We start from the raw sequence: 18,987 nt of genomic DNA on the forward strand, positions 1-18,987 counted from the left end.
ACGGCTACGACCACACTGCCTCGTGACGTAAGGTGGTTGCGGTCGTGGCTTTAACATGAGGGAGGTCGAATGAAGCCCGAGTCCTTAGCTCGTGTGAAAGCTGCAAGTTGCCTCGTCTTCATTCGGGCTTCACCACGTGGGCGCCGACCCATCCTGTTCCCTAGTGAGGACGCAGCCCCGGGGGGCTGGATCCTGGCCACAGAGCTCTGTGGGATGGGTTCTGGTTTAACGCTTGTTTTCTATTTCACACAGGCTGGTTTCTTGCCAAAGAAAAAGTGATGTGTATGCACGGTCTTTTTTTCCTTCTTCCTCCAAGCCCAGCGCCCTTACTAGTTTCCTTGTCAAAACTTCCTGAGTTGGTTCCCAGCCCCCTTCCTGCTCCCTCCCCCTCACACTGAATGGCCCCTCCCCGCCACAGCCTCCTCTGACCCACAGACTCAGCGCCCACCCTGCCCCGAGCAGGAGACGAGACCCAAACCCAAAAGAGGGCTCGTTGGTTCTTTTTTCCCTGGAGAGGGAAATACATTCTCCCTTCCTAATCTTTTTATCCCCCCTCCCCCCAATTCTTTCAGCTGCTTCGCACGGCCCGCCTGCTCCCTGCTAGAGGATTTTTTGGGAGGCTGCCGGAGATACCTTGCCCGGGACAGAAGAAAGGTGAGTGCTCTGGGGTTTGCCCACAGCTGATTGTTGGATGGATACAGATCGGGGACTGTCGGGGCGCTGATCACTGGAATCCGAGCACCAAAAGCCAAGCCAGGTGCCTGAGTTACAGAGGTTGTTTACGAGCGATTTCAAGGGGCATCCTGGAGCAGCCTGCTTTCCACAGAGGGGCTGGGGGCCGGGGCGCTGTATTGCCTCTGATGTGACAGCCCAGTATTGGCTGATAACGCCCCACAGGACTCCTCTGAGCATCTCGGGTCCAGCGTCTGGGTAGCTCTATCTTCCCAAGAGGTCTGAGGCTTGATTCTGGTCTCCGGTTTAAATCTGCGGCGGGGTGTCAAGAGTTGGGGCCAGATTCTGCTCTCAGTGAAATCGGTGCAAACCTGGAGTAATTCTACGGGCGTCAGTGGACATCGGTTCAGGTTCTGTTCTCTGTGACAGTGCCGTGAATCCAAAGTCAAGCTGGGGGGCGGGAGGGGGCAAAGGAGGTCGGTCCGCGTTCGGCTGTCAGTGCTGTGGGTGTAAAGGCAGAGTCACTCTGCGGGAGTCTGGTAGGGCTGCTGGATCGACACCACGCCAGCGAGGGCAGGAGCAGCCCTGTGGTGCTGGAGCTGAGACCCGGCTGGCAAGGGATTGGCAGAGGCTGGGTTCTGTGCGGAGGGACCCGGCGCGGGGGCCTGGAGCCAGGGCAGGTGGCTGGCCAATGTGCAGGGAAGGGGGGTCAAGCGAGTCCAGCAGGGGGTTCAAAGAGAGGGACTCCCTCACCCTCTGTGTCCTGCTCCTCCAGATTTCCTCCTCCCTGACAAGTCCCGGGAACAGCTGGACGAGCCCCCAACCTGGCCATGGTACCTGTTCCTGCGAGCGGGGAGAGAGGGGCGGGGGCGGGGTGGATTAGAGCAGAGTGGGGGGGGGGTTCGGGGCGGAGTGGAAGTTGGATGGGGCATAGCAGGGCGGGATGGGATGTGGGGAATAAGGCATGGAATGGGGTTCTGCGGGGGACAGTGGGCTGGACTGATCTGGAGTAGGGCATGGGAGCTGGGCTGGATAGGTGTGGGGGGATCTGGGGTAAAGACTAGGGGCTGGCGTAGGGTATGGGGGCTGGGCAGGCTGGCTGGGGTCAGTCTGGGTGGGTCTGGGGGCTGGAGTGGATCTGAGGTAGGTGCTGCATGGATCTGGGGCCTGGGTGGATGTGGTAAAGGGTCTGGGGTAGATCTGGAGTCTGGGATGGATCTGCAGAAGGGTTTTGAGCAGATCTGGGGCCTGGGTGGATCTGGGGACAGATCTGGACTGGGTCTGGATCTCGGGGAGGGTCTACAGTGGATCTGGGCACCGGGTGGATCTGGGGTAGGGCCTGGGGGCTGGATGGACCTGAGGACTAAGTGGATCTGGAACAGGGGCTGGGCTGGGACCAGGGCAGGGCAGGGATGGGGCAGGCCAGGTATGATCCCATCTAACCCCATCACAGCACAGGCTCCACTTGTCCCGCCCTGAACAGCTTGGGTCCCGAGTTGGCCCGCCCCCAAGAGGGCTCTGGCTGGGGCTGTAGGGCCGGGTGTAGCCTGTCTGGGCCAGCGGTCTCCTGGCCAGCTTGCCATCCGCTCAGCCCCGAGAGGAAGCACGTCAGTGCCTGTGACACTGCAGCGGAAACTGGACGGGCAGAGATAGTGGCTTCTCTCCGGGTTCCTGCGCCTTCCCGGGACAGATAGCCCTTAAAGGGACATCGCGAAGGGCTGGAGAGAGACACTGGGTCTCGGGACAGCCCCCTTCCCACCAAACCAGAAGGGACTTGCACAAGGTCATACAGAGAGTCAGCATGAGAAATGGCAACAGAACCCAGGAGTCCTGGCTCCCAGCCCTCCCTGCTCTAACCACTAGACCCCACTCCCCTCCCAGGGCTGGGCTCAACCCCCAGAGTCTGGACTCCCAGTTCCCTTCACTAACCACATCCCCCTCCTTCGCAAAGGGTGACGTTTAACTTTGCAGGCGAGGGGACAGCCTGGTCCTTGTGGTATTTCACCCTGACCAAGGCAGTGTGATACCCGAGTGAAGGCGCCTGTGATGCGGTGGGGGGTGACATCCGTGGCTCGCGCCGCATGCGGAGGGAAAGGTCACCACGGCCGTCATCCCACCTCCTTTTGAGCCCGTAGAAGGGAACGTGCTGTGTCCCGGATGCTCAGCGGATGTGCCTCCCCAGCGGGTTCCAGACACTCGACGTCCACCCCTGTGCGCTGGGACTACATTGGGGTGGGGATCCTGGCATAGCACCTCCCCTCCTGGGATCTCAAAGCATTTTATTTATGAGCTAATCCTGCAAACCTGCTCAGGAGATGCAGGCGTTACCGTTTACCCCCATTTTACAGAGGGGGAAACTGAGGCACAGTGCAGGGAGGTGATTTTGCCCAGAGAGTCAGTGGCAGAACAGAACTCAGGAGTCCTGGCTCTCAGCCCTCTGCTTTCATCACTCGATTAAACTCCTTCCCCAAACCGAGAATGGAATCTAGGAGCCCTGCTGCCCAGTCGTCTGCTCTCACCATTAGTCCACACTTCCTCCAGTAGCTGGGAACAGAACCCAGGAGCAGAGGTTCCCAGTCTCCTGCTCTACGCTCGGAGATGGGCTGGTGGTTAGAGTGGATGACTGAGACAGGCAGCCTGGGTTCTGAATGGCTTTGGGAAGGGAGTAGGGTCTAGTGGTTAGAACGGGGGGGCTGGGATCCAGGACTCCTGGGTTCTCACTCCAGTTCTGGGGGGGGGGGGGAGTGGGGTCTAGTGGTTAGAGCAGGGGAATTGCGAGTCAGGACTCCTGGGTTCCATTCCCAGCTCCGCTCTTTGACCTTGAGCCAGTCACTTCCCTGTCTCTGTGCCTCAGTTTCCCCATCAGAGCAGAACTGACCCTCTCCCACCAGGGGGATCATGTTGAGGCTTTAATCCTCACTCCCCACCCAGAGCTGGGCATAGAACCCAGGAGTCCTGATTCCCCCACCCTTGCTGTGACCACTAGACACCTCTCCCTTCCCAAAGCCATTCATAGAACCCAGGCGTCCTGACTCCCAGTCCCCTGCTCTGAGCCCGCCTTTGGGGAAGCTGAGATACAGCAGTCATGCGAGCTAATCTCCCCCTGCCCACCGCCGCACCAGCAGGACAGAGCTCTAACCACTAGGCACCACTCTGCCCTGTGACTCGGCCTGCCCGGATGTCAGCGGAAGGGGCGGCAGCCCAGGGGCTAGGGGGGTGCAGACCCTGCCGGGCAGGCATGTGACTGCTCTGCTGACTGGAGCGTGACTTAAAATAGCTCCAGAGGCTTTGAACCCCTCTGTGGCGTGGCCCGGCCCGGCCCCACGTTCCCTCCAGGGCTAGAGCTGCCTCCTTCTCCCAGCGCTGGGAGGGGAGTGGGGCCCAGTGGCTAGCGCAGAAGGGGGCCAGGAGGCCGGACACCTGGGTTCCGTGCCCAGCGCTGGGAGGGGAGTGGGGCCCAGTGGCTGGAGCAGAAGAGGTTGGGAAGCTGGACTGAAAGGAATATGGTGCTAGGGCAGCGGACTCAGAGCAGGACTCCTGGGTTCTACACCTGGCTCTGGGGTGCACAGCGAGCTGGTTACTAGCACGGAGGACTTGGTGTGAGGATGCCCCGGGAGGAGGGGTGAACGCAGTGTAGGGCCAGAGAGGGATGTGGCCGTCCGCACTCCTGCAATCCGCTCCTTGCCCTGCGGCTGACTTGTGTGACCTCAGCCACATCGCTTCCCCACATATGCTGGCCCCTATAGGGGCCACCCTGCGGCAGCACCCACCTGCCCCCGGGCAGGTCCCTGCGGCGCCCCTCCTAGAGGCCTTGGGGGTCAGTCTCACCTCCGGGCTCAGTTGCATGCTCCGCCTGCGATGGAGGAAGCCAGGTCAAGCGACGGGTAGTGGGGGAAGGGGAAATGAGCGCGGGGCGGGGCTGGGTGACTCACCGCGGCCTCCCCTGCGCGTGCGGAGAGGCCCTGACATCACCCTGGACTCACCCCGGAGGAATGCGGCGCATTGTTCACCGCTCTAGGGAGACACCCCTCCTGGGAGCGCAGCTCATGCTGATGCCAATGCCTGTGACCCACAGTGCCTGAAACCCCTCGGCCGGGGCTTTTCCTTCATCACACTTTGTTATTACGGACCCAGTGTCTCTTCCATGACCAGAGCCTTGGGAGTTCGGGCAGGCAAGGGCCTGGTATGGGAGATAGCGTCTATCCCCCGCCCCTATTTGTGAGATGTCTGTGGTATATCTTGTCTTTAGTACGGCTTTTGATGCTGTCGCTCGCATTACCTTATAGACAAACTAGGGAAATACAACCTAGATGGGTGGGTGCATAACTGGTCGGAAAACCATTCCCAGAGAGCAGTTATCAGTGGTTCACTGTCATGCTGGAAGGGCATAACGAGTGGGGTCCCGCAGGGATCAGTTCTGAGTCTGGTTCTGGGTCAATATCTTCCTCAATGATTTAAATGTCACTGGTCATTCAGTGACAGACCTGCGGGTGGCTATATTACAACAGAAAAACTTCAAAAACAGACTCCAACGAGAAACTGCTGAGCTAGAATTGATATGCAAACTAGACACAATCAACTCCGGTTTGAATAAGGACTGGGAATGGCTGAGCCATTACAGACATTGAATCTGTCTCCCCTTGTAAGTATTCTCACACTTGTTATCTAACTGTCTGTCTGTACTGGGCTAGCTTGATTATCACTTCAAAAGTTTTTTTTCTCTTAATTAATTGGCCTCTCAGAGGTGGTAAGACAACTCCCACCTGTTTATGCTCTCTGTATGTGTGTATATATATCTCCTCAATATATGTTCCATTCTATATGCATCCGAAGAAGTGGGCTGTAGTCCACGAAAGCTTATGCTCTAATAAATTTGTTAGTCTCTAAGGTGCCACAAGTACTCCTGTTCTTCTTTTTGTGGATACAGACTAACACGGCTGCTACTCTGAAACCTTTCAATGATTTAAATAACAGCATAGAGACCACGCTTATAAAGTTTGCGGACGATACCAAGCTGGGAGGGGTTGCAAGTGCTTTGGAGGACAGGATTAAAATTCAGAATGATCTGGAGAAATGGTCTGAAATAAATAGGATAAAATTCAATAAGGACAAATGCAAAGTACTCCACTGAGGAAGGAACAATCAGTTGCACACATACAAACTGGGAAATCACTGCCGAGGAAGGAGTACGGCAGAAAGAGATCTAGGGGTTATAGTGGACCACAAGCTAAATACGAGTCAACAGTGTGAGGCCGTTGCAAAAAAAGCAAACATCATTCTGGGCTGTATTAGCAGGAGTGTTGTAAGCAAGACACGAGAAGTCATTCTTCCGCTCTAGTCCGCGTTGCTTAGGCCTCATCTGGAGTATTGCGTCCAGTTCTGGGCGCCACATTTCAGGAAAGATGTGGACACATTGGAGAAAGTCCAGAGAAAAGCAACAAAAACGATGAAAGGGCTAGAAAACATGACCTGTGAGGGAAGAGTGGAAAAAACTGGTTTGTTTAGTCTGGAGAAGAGAAGACTGAGGGGGGGCATGATAACAGTTTTCAAGTACATAAAAGCTTGTTACAAGGAGGAGGGAGAAAAATTGTTCTCCTTAACCTTTGAGGACAGGACAAGAAGCAATGGGCTTAAATTGCAGCAAGGACGGTTTAGGTTGGACATTAGGAAAAACTTCCTAACTGTCAGGATGGTTAAACACTGGAATAAATTGCATAGAGAGGTTGTGGAATCTCCATCATCGGGGTGTGGAAGTAGAGGAGGTTTTTAAGAGCAGGTTGGACAAACACCTGTCAGGGATGGTCTAGATAATACTTCGTCCTGCCTTGAGTGCAGGGGACTGGACTAGATACCTCTTGAGGTCCCTTCCAGGTCTATGATTCTATTGACCTGGGGCAAATCTATTGCTTCAGTCCTGTTCCCCATCTGGACAACGGAGATAACGCCGTGATCCTGCTTCCTCCCACCCTCGTCTGTTTACACTGTGAGCTCTTTGGGTAGGGGCTGTGTCTTGCTCTGTGGCTGTGCAGGGCCTGGCACAACGGGGCCCTGATCTGAACTGGGGCAGGGACTGTCTCTCACTGTGCAGAGCCTGACACATGATGGGGTCCGGGTCTCCACAGGGACTGTCCGTCTCCATGTGTCTGTGCAGCGCCTGGCACAACGGGGCCCCGATCTCAGCTGGGGCAGGGACTGTCTCTCGCCGTGTGGCTGCAGCATGCAGCATGACGGGGTCCAGTTGCAGTCGGCTTTCTTAGCAGCTGCTCTGCCTGAAACAGGAATGACAAAGGATTCAGAGACTTTCCTTCTTAGGTCCCGTCAATACTAATGAAATAAGTTCTAGTGATGCTCTTTATAATGGGAAATAGAAACCTATTCATCACACCAGGAAACACAGTGGCGATAACATTCGCCTAGTGCTCTGGGAACACGCTAGACAATCAATAGATGCTTTTTTTCTTTTTTCTTTTTTGGTAAGTGAATTTAGTGCTGGACTTGACAGATGGATAGTGTTGCGCCCACGCTATAGGGAAACAGGCACTAGGCCGGCTCCCCTACTGCCCCACACACGGCTCGGGGGATGGAACACCTTCCTGAACGGCAGCACCCCTTATTCAGGTCCTGAGCAGCCCCCACTCAGTCCCAATCCACAGCCCCATGGCTACTCCACACACGCGGCTCTGCTATCGCCCTCCAGTGCCACCCCCCATTAAACGACCCCTGAGCTCCCCTTCCCATGCAGCTCTGTTGGTGTCCTTCAGTCCCACGCCGTGGCCCCCCTGCCATTCCAGTGCTGGGCTCCCCACACACCCAACTCTACCAATAGTGCTCAGCCCTGACCCCCAGCCTCTGCTATTCCAGACCTGGCCGCCTCGGTGCAGACTCAGCTGGGTCTGGGTGTCAGTTTCCACCCGTTTTTTAATGTTCTGTTTTTCACACGATCGGATTTCGAATGCTGTGCTCTGGCTCTGGGGCGAGACAGTTACTCGTCTGGGGCCCGGGGAGCGGATTTCCCAGGAGGGGGGTCGTGCCTGGTGGTTTCAAAGTGTCACCATGAGTGGGGAGCGAAGCCAGACGGGCCCGGTTCAGGAATCTCTCTTGTGGTTCCCATTTGCCTTTTATGACTTTCCTGGCTCCTCCTGGTTGCCAGCCTGCCTGTCTGTCTTTCTCGCTTGTTTCCAGGGTTGTTGTGGTTGTGTGGGTCCCAGGATAGACCAGAGAGACCAGGTGGGGGAGGCCGTATCTTTTCTTGGCCCAACTTCTGTGGGTGGAAGGGACACGCTTTCGAGTTTCACAGAGCTCTTCTTCAGGCCTGGAGCAAATATCCGGAGTGTGTGAGCTAAATACAAGGTGGGACAGATTGGTAAGCAGAACGGTGTCACACATGCGGTAAGAGGCCACTACACACGCAGTTGACAAATGAAGGATTAGCCCGTAGTAGGGTAAGTTGCCGATTGTTGTGATGAGCTAGGAAACCATCCTGGGTTTTCGTCTCCAGTAGTTATGAATTTAAGCTCCCGGACACCTCTTGGGCAGGTTTCCTTTGAGGACGAGGACTGAGGGTACATCTACACTGCAAAAACGCCCCTGCAGCAAAGAGTCACATGACCGGGCTACAAATAGCAGTGTAGACATTCCCGCTGAGGCTGGGCGCTGAGACCCTCCCCCCTCGCCAGCGGTCAGAGCCCAAGCAGGACGTCTACACTGCTAATTTTAGCCCCGTGGCGTGGACCTGAGTCATTCGACCCAGGTTCTGAGACTCGTGGCTGCACGGTTTTGTTTTTTCTTTTTTTGCAGTGTAGCGGGACCCTGAGAGGTCAGATATGGAGTGATTGCTTTGTCACCTAATCTGTCTATCTTTGTTTCTGGGCACTTCGCGTGTCCTCTCCAATATACCGATAAGGCCCATTGATCGCTGTTCCTGTTGGAGTTTAGCTGCCTTTGCCATGGGGAAGCATAAGGTGACCGTGTGATTTTTATGTCTCACCCTAAAGGTGCTGAGTGAGGCCCATGGCGGTTCGTGTTTCCTTAGGCAGTGAGTTCCAGAAGTGCTGGCCCGCTGCTAGGCGAGATCTGATTCCCATGTGCTTGGGGTTGGGGTTGTAGAGTCCATCATTTCGACCAGTACCTGCCTGCTCCCCTCAGCCCCCTGAGATGGTGTGTTTGGTGTGTGTATGTCAGGGTGATGTGTGATGTACTTGGTGGGGTGTGTGTGTGTGTCAGGGATATGTTTGGTGTATGTGTGATGTGTTTGGTTTTGGTGTGACTGATGTTTTGGGATGAGTGTGTGTGTGTGGTGTCTCTGATGGGTGTGTGACATGTGTAAGGGTGTTGTGTAATGTCAGTTTTGTGTGGTGGTTGTGTGATGTCTCTGGTGGGTGTGTGATATCAGGGTGTTGTGTGATGTTTTTGGTGGGTATGTGACATGTATAAGGGTGGTGTGTGTGTGTGATGTGATGTATGTGGTTGTGTGATGTCTCTGGTGGTTGTGTGACATGTGTAAGGGTGTTGTGTGATGTGATGTGTGTGGTAATTGTGTGATGTCTCTGGTGAGTGTGTGATGTGTGTCAGGGGATTGTGTGATGTCAGGGTGTTGTGTGATGTCTCTGGTGTGTGTGTGACGAGTGTAAGGGTGTTGTGTGACATCAGGGTGTTGTGTGGTGGTTGTGTGATGTGTGTAAGGACATTGTTTGATGTCCGGATGTTGTGTGATGTTTCTGGTGGGTGTGTGACATGCATAAGGGTGTTGTGTGGTGTGATGTGTGTCAGGGCATTGTGTGATGCCTCTGGTGAGTGTGTGATGTGTGTCAGGGCATTGTGTGATGTCTCTGAGTGTGTGACGAGTGTAAGGGCATTGTGTAATGCGGTGTGTTGCAATGTGTCTGGTGTGTGCATCTGCTCCCCCCACGGCTCTTCCCCCGCCATGCGCCCCCCTCTCCGCTCCACTAAGGCCGACTCTTCCCGTCTTTCTTTGGCCAAGAGCCCTCCGGGTCGGACCCCAGTCAGGAACATGCCCCTTGCTTCCCCAGCGGCGGGGAGCATGTTGGCAGGGTGCCCGGCTGGACTCTTTCTCCGCAGGGCGTTTGTGGGGCGTGTGTCTGATGGGTGAGCGTGTTGGGTCCGAGGCTTGTCCCCGTGTGACTCTATTCGCACGGTGAGGTCCTTCCCGTGTGTGGCGGTGTGTCTGCGAGGGGGGCATGCAGGGGTCTGCCCGGGGGATGTGGGCCGTTGGGTGTGTTATGGTGCACCTAGTGCATCTGCAAAGTGGGGGGGGGGCGCCCCTGCCCCCTGGCCGCAAGGAGGAGTGTGTTTCCCGGCTTGATCCTGCTCCTTTCCTGTCCCTCACCCAGAGGAAGCTCGCCTCTAGCTTCCAAACTCCCTCCCTGTCTGCGCGATAAACAGCAGCTCTGCTGGCACCTGGCCGGCTTGTTTCTGGAGAGATGGGGCCCCGTGGGAGGCTGAGAGCGCCAGGGAAAGCGTGGAGCACGGCGCATTACATGCCGCCCGCCAGCTGGCTGGCAACACTCATTTCTAGGGCGCTGGGCCGGGCACCTCAGACCCACCTCCAAAAACAAAGCTCCTTCTCTTGATTAGGAGTAATCTATGGAGCAGCTACAGGGCAGCGACTGAGATCGGGCGCCCGGGGCGAGACAGACACAGAGCAAAAGACAGCCCCTGTCCCAAATTGCTCACCGTCTGGATAGGCCAGCTAGCCGAAGGAGGATTTAATACTGCCACAAATCCATAGAGTGGGGATAAGAGCCACTTAGAGTATGTGTGCCTCAGTTTCCCCACCTGTACAATGGGGATAATGGCACTGCCTGCTTCACAGGGGTGTCATGAGAATAAATCCATTAAAGACTGAGACAGCCAGATACTACAGTAATAGAGAACACACACACACACACACACACACACACACACACACGATAAGATGTCATTATAGTGGCACGCATGATTCCACTGATACGAATCTCTGTCCTTGCCAAGGTCCCCGCCTGACCCCCCGAGAACTAAAAAAGAAACTAGAAGTTCATGCAATACAATCGGTCTCGTATTTATTATCGCTCAAGTCGATCAGGCTAGATAAGAAAAGAGACAGATTGCAAGTGCTCTTGGGATGTGGCCCGGCTCTTTATTCTGTGTTTGTGCAGCCCCTGACACCACGGGGTCTTGGTCCGTGACAGGCGTTGCTTTCCTCCCGGAGCAGGGCTAGCGGAGTTGTTATTATTAACATATGGGTCCATCGCCTGACACATTTTGATGAGTCTTCAGATTTCCCTGCCAACAATTCCAGCTGACACTTCGTTTCTTATTATTCCCTTTGGCTCCAAAAATCCTACATTCTCCCATTAATTCCAACTGTGCTTTTCGGAGGGGGCGGAATTGGAAAAAGAATTTGGTTTCTTTTCTCCCTCGTGTTACAAGAAAAGAAAAAAAAATGGTGCAGCTTCTCGGCCAGTTGTTTTTGGATGAAGGGTGTGATGTCTGCTTTTCCTAAAGAATAATACAGTAAAGGAACATCAAATGTAACTAACATGGATTTGTAGGCAGGGCCTTTCATCGTGAATGAGGCTGACAGTTTATAGGCGACAGGCTGCATTTATGACTGATGTGAAGCGGCGTAGTGCGTCTTTCCGTCCTGGTGTTTCTACACAGGGATGTTACACAGGAGTTCCTGGGGGGCGGGGTATTAGACTAGGGAATCATTTCCAATTCGGGGGGAATTTAGGAAGGTGGAAAGGAATTAGCCGCACTGGAAAGAGGCGTATGTAGAACTGGTCCAAAAAAATTCGGACAAAAGACATTTCCCATCGGCGAATACCATTTTATTGAAAATCAAAACAGGTCAATTTCCATGAAATTTAGGTTTAGGGGGGGAAAAACTGAAATGAAGCGAACTTGTTGGAATGGAGCATTGTGAAATGGATTTTATTGGATATTATGACCGCAAAGCTGTCAAAATTGGGACAAACATTGCAACTGAATCAAAAGGGGCTATTTCAACTGACCCAAAATGCCTCTCCCCCATCCCCCCCTCCCCCCCGAAAATATTGTTTTGCTGGAAATGTCAAAACCTTTTGTTTTCGTTCTGATTGGAAAAGTGTTCTTGGGGCTTTGGTGTCACAGCCCGGCTGAGAGGTGCCAAGGCTCGCGTGTGGCATGAGAGAGGCGAACTCGCCGCTAGGCAGGGGACAGCGGGATGGGAATGGACCTGTGAATGTGGGCAGGAGGAAGCGACCGTAAATCCAGCTGCATGGGTCAGGAAATCTCTGTTTCCTTCTACCTAACACGTGTTTAACTGAGGGCCATAAAACACACAACCCTGTACACACAAGGCTGCGGTTAACTTCAAGCATTAGGCAAAGAACAGCCGCACAACCACACTGTATGGTCCACATCAAGATTACAACAGGGACGCGTTGCACCTAGCCGCCTAGATTCCCAAGTGCTGCAAATCAGCATATCTCCGTTGACTGAGAGCTGAGAATAGAACGCAAGAGACTCTCGGTTGCTCTATCCACTAGCCCACACTCCTGCTAAGAGCTGGGAGTAGAAACTCCATCTCCTGACCCCCTCTCCCGTCTCATCTCATCTCTAGGCCACAGCCTTCCCAAATCCAGGAGTCCTGATTCCCAGACCCTCTGTGTGTGAGTATGAAACACCCTCACTAGGCATCAGATCCCTTTGATTACCTCGCGCTTTGGTGGCCCTTTTAAAAATCTTCTCACTGTGAGAAACGGGTTGTGCATCACTAAACTAAACGGAAAAACGGCAGCCCCAAGACACAAAACTGCAGTACATTTTAAAACCGTTGAAACTTGGTCCCATTAAGAGTCTGCCAGACACTTCAGAAAAAAAAACTGGGGTCTTCTTTGCTTTACTTCTTCTCTCCTGGTTCTTCTTTGGCAGCACACAGTAACGCACCATCAAAGCTATATTAGGATGGGCCTGTGACACCCAGCAGCATAGCAGGTGTGTTCTCCTTGGTACCTGCAATGTTCAATATCCCAGTAGACATGTTCAACCTGGACACACCTGACATTTTCAGAAGCTCAACAGGTGCCTTCTATTGGATGTACCTAGAACATCCAGCTCCACAGGGTTCCTTATACCTAGATGTACCTAGAACATCCAGTGTTGTAGACATCTCTACCTAGATGTACCTAGAACATCCGATGTCGTAGGTGTCTCTACCTAGATGTACCTAGAACATCCAGCCTCATGGGTCCCTTCCACTGGATGTACCTAGAACATCCAGCTGCACAGGTGTCTCCTACCTAGATGTATCTAGCACAGTTCATTCCATCAAGTACATTTGACAAACGTGTTAATCTCTGTCTCACACATACTCGCTTCCTGGCTGTCTTTTCAGTTATGGACTGTCCTGAAAGGGATGTTTTCCTGCAATTAAACCATAGTGACAAATATATGAGTGAGCTCATGCTGGAAAGCAAACCACACACAAATGTAATGTAGCTGGGGCGTGGCTTTGTTTGAGACACAACAGCAATTCTGATCAGGAGCAACATGTGTTCTATCCTCTCTCTCCCCATCCTTTGTTCTGGGAACCAGCCTCACAAGGCATGGAAAACACATCGCTTTAAGTAAATGAAAGGAATGAAGTGCAGTCTAATGGCTAGGGAGCCAAGACGCCTGGGTTCTTCAGGGCTGCTGCTGACTCAATTTGCCGCTGTGTGGAACGGGGCTGATAATACAAGTGAGTCACAAGGCTCAGCCAATTAACATGGAGCTGCTTGGGTGGAAGGTGCTAGACTTGCAAAATACTAGCCAGCAGAAGAAACGAATCGCCGTGTTTAGAAGAATGCTCAGAGTGTGCCAGTTAATATCCGTAGGGTTTGTGCTTTTTGAGTATACAGTAAAGGCCAGCTTCTGAGCTCAGTTACACCAGGGTAAATCCAGACTAACGGAATGGCTTTACACGGGTGGAGACCAGAATCCGGCCCTGACAGTCTGTAAAAGTCTAATTAGGTTTCTCATAACCCAAATTCTTTGGCTGAGCGGAGATGAGGGGGGCTAATGAAAACCATCTTCACGCTCAGACTTAAGTCCCACGCTATTCCTGTGGTTTGGAGCTTGTCGCTTGACGCTGAATTAATCAAGGCTGGTGTGGGACGCAGAGTGCAGAAATGGCCTGTGACCTAGGCTCCAGTTTGGGGAAGCACGCAAGCTCTTGGGGGGCAGAGCCTTTTTATTTGCTCTGTGTTTGTACAGCGCCTAGCACCCTGGGATCCATGTACCTCGTCACCACACCGCAGGCATTTAAGGATAAGATTGTGCTTCAGACCCACCAAAGTCAATGGACCTGATTCGCCTCTAGACTATGTCTTTTCACCCCTCTGGCAGTGTAAAGGAGTCATAAAGGGGGTGCAGATGTCATTTGTTTTAGTTCATTAGTGTAAATGACCCAATGGGACTTAAGTATGTGCCTAAAGTTAACCACATGCTTAAATGCTTCCCTGCATTATTATTGCTTATTTATAGTGAGGTATTGCCCAGCAGCCTCTGTGCTGGACCAGGACCCCATGCGCCAGGTGCTGTACAAACCCAAGATAAAAAGCCAGGCCCTGCCCCAAAGAGCTTACAAATTCAGGTTTCCTCTGTATAAATAAAACCTTTGTTACCTCTCCCTTGATTTTAGCACCTCTCCTTCTTCATGACTAGGGCCCTACCAAATTCACAACCATGTAAAACGCATCACAGACTGTGAAATCTGGTCTTCCCCCTTGAAATTTGGTCTTTTGTGTGTTTTATGCTATACTATACAGATTACACAGGGAGACCAGCGTTTCTCAAATTGGGGGTCCTGACCCAAAAGGGAGTTGCAGGGCAGGTTGCATGGTTATTTTAAAGGGGTTGCGGTATTGCTACCCTTACTTCTGCGCTGCCTTCAGAGCTGGGCGGCCGAAGAGCAGTGGCTGTTGGCTGGGTGCCCAGCTCTGAAGGCGATGCCCCACCAGCAGCAGCGCAGAAAAAAATGTGGCAATACCGTACCAGGCCATCCTTACTTCTGCGCTGCTGCTGGTGGCGGCTCTGCCTTCAGAGCTGGGCTCCCGGCCAGCAGCCGCCCCTCTCCTGCTGCCCAGCTCTGAAGGCAGCGCCTGCCAGCAGCAGCGCAGAAATAAGGATGGCAATACCGCAGCCCCCCCTACAATAATCAACCCCCCCAACTCCTTTTTGGGTCAGGACCCCTACAATTACAACACCATGAAATTTCCGATTTAAATAGCTGAAATCATGAAATTTAAGATTTTTAAAATTCTATGACTGTGAAATTGACGAAAATGGACTGTGAATTTGGTAGGGCCCTATTTATGAATTTCCATTTGCCGCTTTTCCAGCTGTGAAACGGGTGCCTCGAGGATGCCAGCAGCTCACGGATGTGCTGGGTTCTCTTTTTGGTTGTCAGGTTTCAGCAGAAGTTTCTGAAGTCAAGGCCACCAGGTCAGATGCATAAGTGCCTCCATCTTGCAGTTCAACCATCAGTTGGGGGACCAGTCAGTGATCAGCAGTGGGACGCAGTGAATTTCATCTCCGAATTCTAGATCACAAGTCTCTCAAGTTTATTTTTATGTAAAATTAGTTGCCGAATTATTCCCAGTGTCGCTAACCCCCAGGGTTCAAAAAGTCATGAGTCAGGCACCTCGCAATCGTCAGAGTTTAAATTCAGGGGGCTTGGGGATTATATTTTTTTCCTTCTGGTTTCTGAGCCTTTAAGGGTGTATTTGAACCCTGTTTTCTGAGTGGTAGTGTTGGCCTAGTGGTTGGAGCCGAGTACTTGGGTTCTGTCCCCAGCTCTGAAAGGGGAATGCGGTGTAGTGGTTACAGTAGGGAACCGGGCCACCAGACACCAGGGTTCTGTCCCTAGCTCTGAGAGGGGAATGTGGTTTAGCGCGTGTCTTTACTGCAGAGTTAGCCTGGGTGATTAGCACCTGCAAAACCCTGCGGCCGAGTTACCGTGTCCTCACTGATTCTGCATTTCCCCCATGTATGTTGCTAGCACTTCTAGGGTTCTCTATGCTGCTGAGCTGGGCTCTGAATTTATTTCCCTTGTGGGAGAACTTGTCTGTCCTTCTGGGAATGTTGTGGGGCCGGGGGACTGCGGGAAGGCGCTGGAGGGCTTGGGGTGATGTAGCCTGCATTGGGTGACCAGCCTGAGTGAAAGCAGTGTGGGAGCTCCAACCTGCAGACCCAGCTAGCCTGGGCTGAGTGCCCCACAGATGCGTGGCCAGGAGGAGGGGTTAGGGGGAATACCCCTGCAAGAGCCTGGGTTAACGCTGCAGGGGAGACCAACGCAAAGCTGTTAAAGCAGGGAACGGGGTGTCAGGACTCCTGGGTTCTATTTCCAGCTCTGGCAGGCCAGGCAGTTTGATTAAGTGGTTGGGGCAGGGCTTTGGGGGCCAGGACGCCTGGGTTCTACCCCTGGCTCTGCCACTAGCCCACTCTCTGACCTCCCTTGTGGAGAAAGGGTTCCCCTTGTCCTGAGAGCTCCCAGTGCCAGATACTGATCCCTTCTAGCTTCCCTCCCAGGCCAGGGGTTAAGCCAACCCGAGTCCTCCTGGATCCCTTAGCCAGGCCAGTTACCCCCCCCCCCCCCCACCAAACAGCAGCTGAGCCTCCCCCAGCTCGTCAGCCCTGTGGGTGCATTCAGAAAAACCCAAACACGAGCCCCACACACACACCCCGAGACGCCAGGCTCTGGCCCTAGGAGCTGCCCCACCCTCGCAGCAGTGGCTGGGGGCCCTGGCCCAGGGTCCGGCTCCTGATTAGAATCATGGCCTTTGCTCTACCCAAGTGAGTGCAGCAGCGGGGTCAAGGCGGTGGAGGGATGCCCCAGCCGTGGAGTCTTTGTCGCCCCTTTTAGGGCAACGGAAACTGGGCGGTCCAAAAGCATGAGGTGCTTTTGCAAATCGCAAGGAAGAGCAGTAGCATTTATAAAGCAGCTGTTCAGGCCTATGGCTCCAAGAACTTAACAGAGGTGGTCAATATTGTAGCACGCCCCCCTCCCCTCGCCGCTCCACATTTATGGGTAGGGAAACCGAGGCACGGAGAGGGGCTGAGAGGTCGCCTAGGGAGTCGGTGCAGAGCTGGGTGCGCTCTGACCCATGTTGCCTGGGGCGATCCTGGCTCCTTTCCCAACCCCACGGGATCTGCTGTCCCAGGATGGCTGAGTGAGATGCCCCCGTTTCCGCACGGGGCCACTCGTTTAGCTCCTTGTCCTGTCAAGCGCTGGGATGAAAACGGAGGCTGCAGAAACCCAGCCCTGGTGCCGTGCTGAGGAGAGACGCCACCCGGTGCCAGAGGCGTCGGTGGGGTAAACAGCAGCCGCTCAGCTGTCGCTCGATGCTGGAGCCAGCAGGGATTATGGTGCGGTTTTTCCTTGTGGCACAAGGTTTTGGCACAGCAAAGTCGGGAAGCCTGGGAAAATGCACTCCGGTTCCCGATAGGCCCCGGAGATTCACAACAGCTCAGATTCCCTCTCGCGTCTTAAACAGAGAGGGAGGGAGGGAGAGAGGAGAGAGGGTAGGTAGAGGGGTGGATGGATAGATGACTATCTATGGAGATACATAGGTAGATAGATGGGTACACACAAGGATGGATGGATGACTGTGTCTGGTGATAGTAGACACATAGCTAAGAAGGATATTGTCTGATCCATCCATTAATTCATATTCATTCTTTCTTCTTTAACTAGAAATCAAGGAAGCGGGTGCAAAGAAAGGTTAGCTGGATAAATAGATCCGTAGGAAGACACTGGTGGATAGGTAAAGGAGAAAGGTTCTTCTCTGCTGTACATACAAATGCACTCTCTTTTTTGTCAGCTAGCAAGCAGTACAGGGAGGGGAAAGGAAAATAGATAGACAGACAGATGGAGAAGGGGTGAATAGATGAGACCAGAGGAAGCGTTTTCTGCCCTCTTAGGAGAGTTTGGGCAGTGACGGCCTGTCCTGGGGTGATGTGCACCGTTCTGCGGGTCCTGACTTCTCCAGTATAACGCAATGGCAGGTGGATTGCTAAACCCTCTGTCCGGATGCTGCCTGGTGCTGCCCTGTCCCCGGTGAGGGTCTCCTAAACCTGGTGTTGATGGGCACAGTTCACTGGGAACATAATAGGCTGGAGTGGGGGTGGGTGGGAAAGATCCGGGAGAAGGGGACGTTTGCCAGACAACTGACGGCCTCCAGCCATCCCAGTAAAAGCCTCTTGGAGATTATAAATGCTCCTGGCCCAGGCAACTCCCTTCGGAGGAACAACGCCTGTGGAAATACCTAGGAGCTCGTTAAGAGCATTGGGAAAGCGCTCGCTTCTTTCACTGCCGCCGGGGCTGGTTTCCCAGCCCACGCTGCGGCGGGAAGGTGTCACTCCCGGGGCGAGCGGACGTACCCACGCGAGCTTGACCGGACGTGCCCAGAGTTTCAAGCCCTGCATGAGGTCAGTGAGGGGCGGGGTTGGCCCAAGTGGAGGTGAATAAAGCAGCATCCTCAGGGGATGGGGTGAATTGCGGGCAAGCCCCCACTTATGTGGCAGCTTTTGTCTCGGCTGATGCAGTGAGGACTGAACCAGGGCCCTCTAGAGTTAAACGACTGAGCAATTTCAGCTTGAGTTGGAGAATAGCCAAGAGCATAGGAGGTTGCAACAGCCTCATTCTCTGTGGATCGGGCCAAGCAGGGATCGGGACCTGGACACACACTCAGCAGTGGGTTATGCTAGCAAAAGAGGGGAGCTGATCATAGAATCATAGAATATCAGGGGTGGAAGGGACCTCAGGAGGTCATCTAGTCCCACCTCCTGCTCAAAGCAGGACTAGTCCCTAACTAAATCATCCCAGCCAGGGCTTGGTCCTGTTGTTAAGGCCCCAGCCCCGGACTTGGGAGATCTCGGTTCAAGTCTCATCTCTGCTACGTACTCCACGTGTGGCCCTGGGCCAGTCACTTCTGCACCTGTGTGTAAGAATTCTGTCTGGACTGTAAAAGTCTTCGGGGTCAGAGACTGTCTCTCGCTCTGTGTATGTGCCGTGCCTTGGGCAGTGATCCCGGTGCGGACTTCTAGGGGCTACTTTGATGCAGAGTCAAACCCAGGTGGGGCTAGGGAAGGGTTTTCCCCAGGAATGGGGGTTGCCTGCTGTGGGGGCACGTGCTCAGAATATTGGCCCTCAATCGGGCTGAGTTACCATTCCACCCCCATGCGGGGGCAGACCTGTTGGGGTCCACCCCCTCTGAGCCTCATCCAACGACCCACTGAAGTCGGAGGTGGGGTGGGTTTTGAATCAGGCCCTCTGTAAGCGAGACCGGTGGG

General features: G+C 53.7%; 1 protein-coding gene across 2 annotated transcripts in view; it reads left to right on the top strand.

Moving 5' to 3' along the window:
* Window positions 1-389: 389 nt before the first annotated feature.
* The window catches only part of PEAR1 (platelet endothelial aggregation receptor 1), a 60,942-nt gene continuing 42,344 nt past the window's right edge, over window positions 390-18,987 (top strand). Inside the window, exon 1 of one of the 2 annotated variants that reach the window (XM_065573571.1) lies at window positions 390-654. The gene's annotated coding sequence lies outside the window, so the exon portion shown is untranslated. The remainder of the gene's footprint in view (window positions 655-18,987) is intronic. The other variant, XM_024099874.3, reaches the window with a different exon arrangement.

The sequence above is a fragment of the Chrysemys picta genome, chromosome 20 (assembly GCF_011386835.1).
Source record: "Chrysemys picta bellii isolate R12L10 chromosome 20, ASM1138683v2, whole genome shotgun sequence".
NCBI classification, from domain to species: Eukaryota; Metazoa; Chordata; order Testudines; family Emydidae; genus Chrysemys; species Chrysemys picta.